This window comes from Podarcis melisellensis (assembly GCF_964234715.1).
Source record: "Podarcis melisellensis genome assembly, chromosome: 9".
In the NCBI taxonomy this organism is placed as follows: Eukaryota; Metazoa; Chordata; class Lepidosauria; order Squamata; family Lacertidae; genus Podarcis; species Podarcis melisellensis.
The window spans coordinates 37696365-37704289 of NC_138541.1; the positions used below are offsets into that span (position 1 = coordinate 37696365).

Below are 7925 nucleotides of genomic sequence, written 5' to 3' on the forward strand. Positions count from 1 at the left end.
CCTCGTTGCCAGACTAGAATAACACCCTGAAGTTGCGGAATAAGTCTAACCAAAAGTGGATGGCTACCAGGATGGGGACGAATTCCAGGAAGGTGAGATTGTGTGTGATCCCCTGCTCCCAACAATGATCAGATCATGGCCAGGAGCAATAACAACCCCTGAAACAGACCCCCAATCCCAGACTGCTGGAGTCATCGGAACGTACCTGGAAATTGTGGGGAGTTCCTGTAGGTCTTGCCAGAAGGAAACTCTATTGTAGGCCTTGAGGAAGGCCAACCAGACCTTGAAATCTTGTTTTACCACCCAAGTCAGTGTAAGTTGATGGTGAGATGCAAGGGCGGTAGACAGATACATACAGGTACATACATAGACCCATGGAACTGTGGAATTGGAAGGGACCCCAAGGGTCATGTCTTCAACCCCCTGCAATGCAGGAATCATTTGCCCAATGTGGGCTTGAACCCACACCCCTGTTACTACAAGTCTCATGCTCTACTGACTGAGCTACCCAGCTAATAGAAAGCATTGCGACATAGAAATAGTGAACAATATATTACATTTCTGAAATCTTATCATCTTGTGATTTTAAAGAAACTCTGTTATAGAACAGATGCTTTTGCAGGGGAGAAGGGCATCAGCTGACAGCCCTGAAGGCCTTTGGTATAGCATACAATTCTTTTCCATCAAAGTGTTTTAAACTAGTACATTATATGCACACCCAGCTATCAAAAGCTGCGTAGAAAACCAAGTCTGCTCTGTTCTGGGTCCAGATCAGGTGGAGATTATCAAATTTCTCCCACAGCCCACCCAGCATATGCACTGAAATCCTAAACAGTATTGCTCAAATGCAAGTTCATTATTTTCACGGGGCAAAGAGTCCGTAGGATTGTGCAATCCCAAGAAAGATTGGATCAATGGATTCTATGTTCTCCTTATCCTGGTTTCTTAATGCTAAGGTTTGCATAGGATTGCAACCTTACTCGTGAAATGGTTTGCATGACTATCCAAAGCTGACATGAGCAATAGTGTGCAATATATTCACAGTTCCTCCTCTCCGTCCCAAGGAATTCAAGTGTTGCATGAAAATCACTGTATGAACTCCGAGAGCAACAGATATATTAAATATGAATCATAAAACAGCAGGTGGAGGGGCAAATCCAGATTGGTCTGTGACAGCAGGGGAGAGGATTTCCTGTGTCTTTTTCCAGTTGAAAATCTCTCCTCCAAGCTGCTGTTTGCACCCAAAATTTACTTCTCTCCCAGAACAAATAGTAGCTTTGGTGTGGGGGCTATTTTTGTCAGGAAAACAGCATGTGGAATGGGCTAAAACTCCCATTTTTGTTTCACAGTCTTGATCTGATCTGGATTCCTTCCACACACCCATGTTTCTTCAAAATAACATCAACAACAATGCAATCACACATTTAATGTATTGCCTAGTTTGGCCCATAAAGGTTGAAGTAAGTTCAGTTCAGCAAAAAAAGTCCAGCTAGAGAAGGGGTAGTCAGTGGGATTCAGCTCCAGATGTTGCTGAATAGCAGCTCCTTTTCCTAGCCTGGCATGGTAGTAAGGTGTGTTGAAAGCCTCTAGCTCAGGGGCAGAAGAACACAATATGGTAAATGAAACTGAATGAAAGGAACATGAAGATACAGGCCTTAGTTCTACCACCTCAATGGACTTTGGTTGTGTAGATAAACAACACATCTTCCATGAAATAAACATAAAGGACAGATCTCAACATGCTGACAAAGCAGGACAAATCCTGCTGATGAACTAATAGTGCAAAGAAAATGGAACCAAATTTGCAAGCTTTGTATCTTGTAGGAGTTGTATATTCTTAGAACGTAAGAAGAGGAGCCTGCTGGGTCAAGCCAAAGGCCACAGGGCTCATTCACATCCCCAGGAGACACTCACAAGGAGAACCTGAGGGCAAGAGCACTTTCCCCACCTGAGAGTCCCAGCAACTGATATTGAAAGACATACTTTTCCTATATGCGGTAACAGCAGCGAGAATATTACTGGCCCAGAATTGGAAACAGGAACAAGTCCCAACACTAGAAGAGTGGAGAACAAAGTTGATGGACTATGCAGAACTGGATAAATTGACAGGGAAGATTAGATATCTACGAGATCAAAAGTTTATCGAGGACTGGAGAAAGATGGTGGACTATTGGGAAAGTACAAGTGATAGAGAAATAACGTTGGTGGCACTCAAAGAAGCTCTGTAAAAGCTAAAGAAATATTGCAAAAAAGGAAAAATAAGTTGTAAATGGTTTACTAAAGGTAATAGTGAACTCAAGAACTGTGTATTTAAAATTTAAAATTGGATGATTGTCAAAGAGGCTGAAGTAAGTCCAAAATTGGAAAAATTTGTTAAAGTTGAAAATGTGATGTGTTATGTATGTTTTATTTGTGTGAAAATTAATAAAAAAATTATTAAAAAAAAAAAGAAAGACATACTGCCTCTGGCGGTAGAAGTAGAATTTAGGCCTATCAATGGCTGCTAGCCACAATGGCTATTTTCCAGGAATGGTTACAAATCTACAAGGTGTGACCAGAACGTTCAGTGAATGGTCACAGAAATCGGACAGCGTGAAATATTCAAAAATACAATCGACATCAGAAACCCACGAAATGCTCACAATTGTGTACAGAGATGAAGCTGTAACTTGAAAGACAGTGTATGAGTGGTTTAAGCATTTCTGTGAAGGGTGGCAAACCATCAAAGCTGACCCTCATTCTAGTAGACCGTTGATGAGCTGAACGGTGGCAAATGTCAACAGAGTTTGTGAGTTCTTGATGCAGGATCATTGTTTGTCCATCCAAATGATGGCAGAAGAATTGCATATTCCGCGTGAAATCATTACTGAGGTTACTGCGTTTTCCCACCCTCCATATTCTCCCGATCTGGCACAACTGGATTTCTTTCTTTTTCCAAAACTGCACAGATTTTCCAACATTTCACACATCCAAGCTGCTGTGACGAGGGAACTGAAAGCAGTACAAAAAGAGGACTTCTCCAGAAATTTCCAACAGTTCAACGAACGTTGTCAATGGTGCATTGTATCAGAGGGGGCCTACTTTGAAGGCCTGTATGGAAGTGAGAGCTAGACCACAAAGAAGGCTGATCGCCAGAGAATTGATGCTTTTGAATTGTGGTGCTGGAGGAGAGTCTTAAGAGGCCCATGGACTTCAAAAAGATCAAACCTATGCATTCTGAAGGAAATCAACCCTGAGTGCTCACTGGAAGGACATATTCTGAAGCTGAGGCTCCAATACTTTGGCCACTTCATGAGAAGATGAGACACTCTGGAAAAAACTCTGATGTTGAGAAAGATTGAGGGCACAAGGACAAGGGGATGACAGAGGACAAGATGATTGGACATTGTTATAGAAGCGACCAACATGAATTTGACGAAACTCCAGGAGGCAGTAGAAGACAGGAGTGCCTGGCGTATTCTGGTCCATGGGGTCATGAAGAGTCAGAAACGACTAATCAACTAAACAACAAAAGGCATGTACCGGTATGTTCGAATATTTCTCGCTGTCTGATTTCTATGATCATTCACCAAACTTTCTGGTCATACCTTGTATTAAGAATTCTTCATAAAAATGTTAGGATTAGTAGGTCTTTATATATAATGATAATCTGTTGCTGCATTGTAGCAGACTATAGTAACTGGCACACTGAGTCCAAAGGCAAAATCACTTTTTCCTCTAATCTAATCTACAAGAGTGTGGTTTATGCGGCTCTCCTTTTATGTGAAACTAACAGATTTCCTTTTTCCTACCAGGGAACTATATTCTGTCTAGCACATGTGGTTATGACGAACACACTTGTTCACATGTGTGCTGCTAATTCCTTCCAGTTGATGTGTGTACAGTATTTGGATCCCAAGGCATAATTTGGATGATGCCAAAACCTCCATCCTCATTTCGAAACCACACATATCACTCAGAAGATTGGCCAATAACCTCAAGGGTTGGGTTTTTTTTCCTGGGGAACGTTCTATTCTTAGATCACACATAAGCTTTACTACATTCATGGTAAGGAGCATCAAGCTTGTCATGATGTATCTGTTAAGAGCCATGCAGAAATATTACTGAGGTGTAATTAGCTGCAGGTTAGTCATTAAAAGTGGGAAATTCCTGAAGCTGCCAAGCATTAACTAGCTTAATAGTAACAATTATGCCAGTTTCAATCATTTCGGAAAATCCCATGGTGTGAGTAGTTTTAAAGGACCAGTATGCTAAATAGTAGCTATTCTACAAACAGAAGCTACCTGAGAATGGCAAATGTAGCTTGTTCAGCACCAGGTTACTAAAGTGAAGGAAAAGATCCTCATACCATCTGAATATGGGTCTTTGTCCTTGGAGGAAACATTTTCTTCAACAACTTGATAAAACTGCCAACCAAATGTAGCTTCCATTGACTTATCATTTTTTTTTAAGCTATCACATCAACTTAGGATATGTTCTGCTTCCACTGACAAGAGGCAGCAGCTTTTGAATACCAGCTGATGGAGGAGGGGAGACTGCTGCTATTCTCAGGTCCTGCTTACATGCTTCCCATAGGCATCCACCTGACCACTGTGAGGACAGATGCTCAACTTGATGACCCCTGAATTGATGCAGCAGGCATCTATTATGCTCTTAGGTTATCACCTAAAAGTAACCTCCACCTTTGTTAGCGCCAACAGTATTTAGCTTCTGAAGAGCCCCAAAGCTTGCACACTTCAGAGCCCCCCTCCCGACTACTGGTTTTTTTTTGTTTTTTGTTTGTTTAAGGGGGAAGGGGTATTTTGCAACATGTCATTGACACAATAATAGTGTCTTCGTGGCAGATTTTGACTGGAGCATCCACAAACATTCTGCTTGATTAGTTCTTCTAAGGTGGTTCCCCAGCCTTAATGCATTATTGCTGTCTGGAGATGAACTCTTGCGCTATAGAGCAACAAGCGTGGAAAAACACTGCCACCACCAAAACATTTGGGATATAAAATGCTACAGGATTTTAGCAGAAAGTTACGGGACATGCACTGATTAACAACAACAACCTATTAAAGGCATTGGCCCAATGTGGATTTGGGGATATTTCATTAGCTTTCAGACTTTATCAGGGCTATGTCTAGGGATGTCTGATAATTCCGATGAAAGCAGACTTTACCGATGTTTGCTTATTCATCCCATGTCCAGAACAGAAATCAGTTCAGCTAATATGATCAGTATTTGTTGTCCTCTTTGCTTTCAGTCCACAGATGAAGCCTAATTGATTAGCATTACATTTGCTTTCTAGTGAAATGAATGGGGTAGAATAATGTAATGACAATGTAATTTGCACAATGTACATAATTTACTCCATAAACTATGCAAGTTACATTATTTCACCACCACAGACAATATAACATTGTTTTTGGTGAAAGGTGAACTGCAGCGGAATGGAAACAGCACAGCATGCAATAAACATGGGGCAGGATGGAAAATTATGCCCTTCTTACATCCCTAGTCATGTCACATCTGATACAAACTCAGATGCAGGGTTGAAGGAAGTTGATGGGACAAGCCTCCTTCAATGCAAAAAGAAATGTGACAAGAAGAAATGTGACAAGATGAGGAGCCTTATCTCAGACTCTGAGCTCATCCATTACAGCGGGGAGGTAGAGGCTTGCTAAGCAGCTCCTACCTCTACCCTAGGATTTAGCCACCGTATTCTTTGTAAAAGGTAACTTTATTCTTGTAACTAGGTGTGGCCTAGTTCAGTCCACTGGCATATGTCTTATTGTGGGTGTGGGTGCAATACATACAGACTATGAAAATGACCATAGTTTAAGTACATATTAACTCTATAAACACAAGATCACCAACAATCCACACCTACACAGTGTCAGCATTTTCATGCTTTACCACTCAGCCTTGCACAGCTTGCAAGCTGCAACAGTTTTGACTGGTTATATATTTCTTCTTTACTTAACTTTTGATAGCTTCCATGGGATAACAAGACACACCCAGCACAGGTTTTGTATGCAATGCATGCTTTGGGGGGGGGTTACTCCTGGAAAGTGGGAGGTCAAGAGGGAGGAGTTAAGCCTAGTCAGAAATAACCCACCCGCCGCTTTCTCCTCACTCTTAAGGAGGCACCAGAGAGATGTGCTGGGCATGGCTGAAAGAGGTTCTTGTCACACCAATATTCCTGTTCCATCAGTAAAGCATCATTGGAAGAGGTGCCTGCATTTGAGGAGAGGCACTGCAAGCCCAAGAGAAAGTCTCTGCCTTTCAGTCACTCATCTGTAAAAGGAGGAAACTGTGGCCTGTCACTGGGGTTGTTGTATCCTAGGGTAATGTGTTGAACTGATGTACCACTGCTTCTTCCAACAATTCACCCTGGACAAGTGAAGGCTAGTTTATTAGGGCAGACAGGGCACCACCAAGCTCATTCTGCCCTCAGCCAGCACCCATCTGCCGAGTTTCCTACTTACAGCCAGTACAAGGGGTGGATCTGCCTGTCAGCTTCCTTCTCCTCTGCCTTAGTCTCCAAGATGCCCTTGTAGAACTCAACAGGGAAGAGGCTAGGGACAAAAAGCTAGAATTAGTTGGCTCTGCCTGCCATTGGCTCTGGCTCCACCTGCAGTTTGCGCTCCCTGCCTTTCGTCCTACTAGTCCCAATGGGTCCCAGAGACACATTCAATGTACTTCTGTGCACACTTTACCTTCTGTAGCCTTAAGAATGCCCCACATTGGTCCTTCTCCCATCAGTACTGCAGATTATTAGGACAGTACTGATTACTGCAGGACAAAATGATGTGCTTTCATATGACTTCCACATGATATTTTTTAAATGAAAAGTAGCCACTAGAGGCTGCAATCCATCACAGAGATAGGTCAGGTGATCATTTAATTCCTTGCCAGTCACTTTCCCTCTCTAAATCATTCCCCAATGTGTTTTATAACATAATGTATCTCTAGCTCATCTTGCTGTCTGGTCACAGGCATGGATCCTTCTATATTTCTCCACCCCACCCTCACCCCCCCCAAAAAAAATGCATTTACAAAAGATGGAAGATTTTGCAAAGCCATTTTTACAAAATTTTGTAAGCCATTTGCACATTTTTCTCAGGACAGTTCCTTTCTTCTCATGTGTTTTTCTAGATTGGAGTTCAAAAATGTCAATTCAATATAAAATAAAGTGCACACATACAGCCTGTCAGTCTTCTCATAAGAACATATTCATTTCAAATATAAAATCATTGGAAAAACAAAAGTTAAAGAAAGAGGAGGAAAAGGAAGGTGAAGCTATAAATAAAAAATTGGGAGGATGCTCAAGTACACTATCACATTCTTCGGCTTGCTGCTTTATACTCAGGGAGGGGCCAGCTAATATAAAGGTTTTACGAGCCCCCTTTTCTCTCCCTCTCCTATTGTGGGATCCAGTGAGCTGGAGTGCAGAAGGGACAGACATATACTTCTGTCTGAGGGAAACATTCATTAATTAAGAGGGGTAAATTAGGGTTCCTATATTTATGGTAAACTCTCTTCAGTTGGCTTTTAGGCTGCTTGCACTCTTTGTCAAACCAGCTGGAAGATCCCATTGATCTTCCTGAGCCACTGTTCTTGATCTCAGTTCTCAAGTGGTCTTGCAACCTGTCAGTCAAGATCTTAAGTAAATTCATAGTCTCAGCAGCAGAGGTAGTTTAGATGATAGCAGTATGAATAGCCCTTAAGTCATTTGTATGAAGAAGGTGAGTCAGCGCTGGATTGAGTACTGGTGTCTACTAAATTCTATTGCCTGCAGTCACACCTAAGTTTGCATTATAGGTAAATTGAATTTTGTGGGAAGAATTGTTAAATACTGGGCATAGTACCATTATTAGAGGTAAATGATTGCTTTCAGTATTATGGCCCACCTCAAACTCCATGACAAACCTATA

The 7925-nt window shown here is 41.8% G+C and overlaps 1 long non-coding RNA gene across 1 annotated transcript in view; it reads right to left on the minus strand.

Annotated features, from left to right (window-relative positions):
• LOC309378283 overlaps positions 1 to 6749 on the minus strand; it is a 28976-nt gene extending 22227 nt beyond the window's left edge. Inside the window, exons 1-2 of the long non-coding RNA XR_014171995.1 lie at positions 6708 to 6749; positions 6477 to 6566 (exon numbers count right to left, since the gene is read on the minus strand). This is a non-coding gene — a long non-coding RNA (uncharacterized lncRNA). The remainder of the gene's footprint in view (positions 1 to 6476; positions 6567 to 6707) is intronic.
• Positions 6750 to 7925: the final 1176 nt, after the last annotated feature.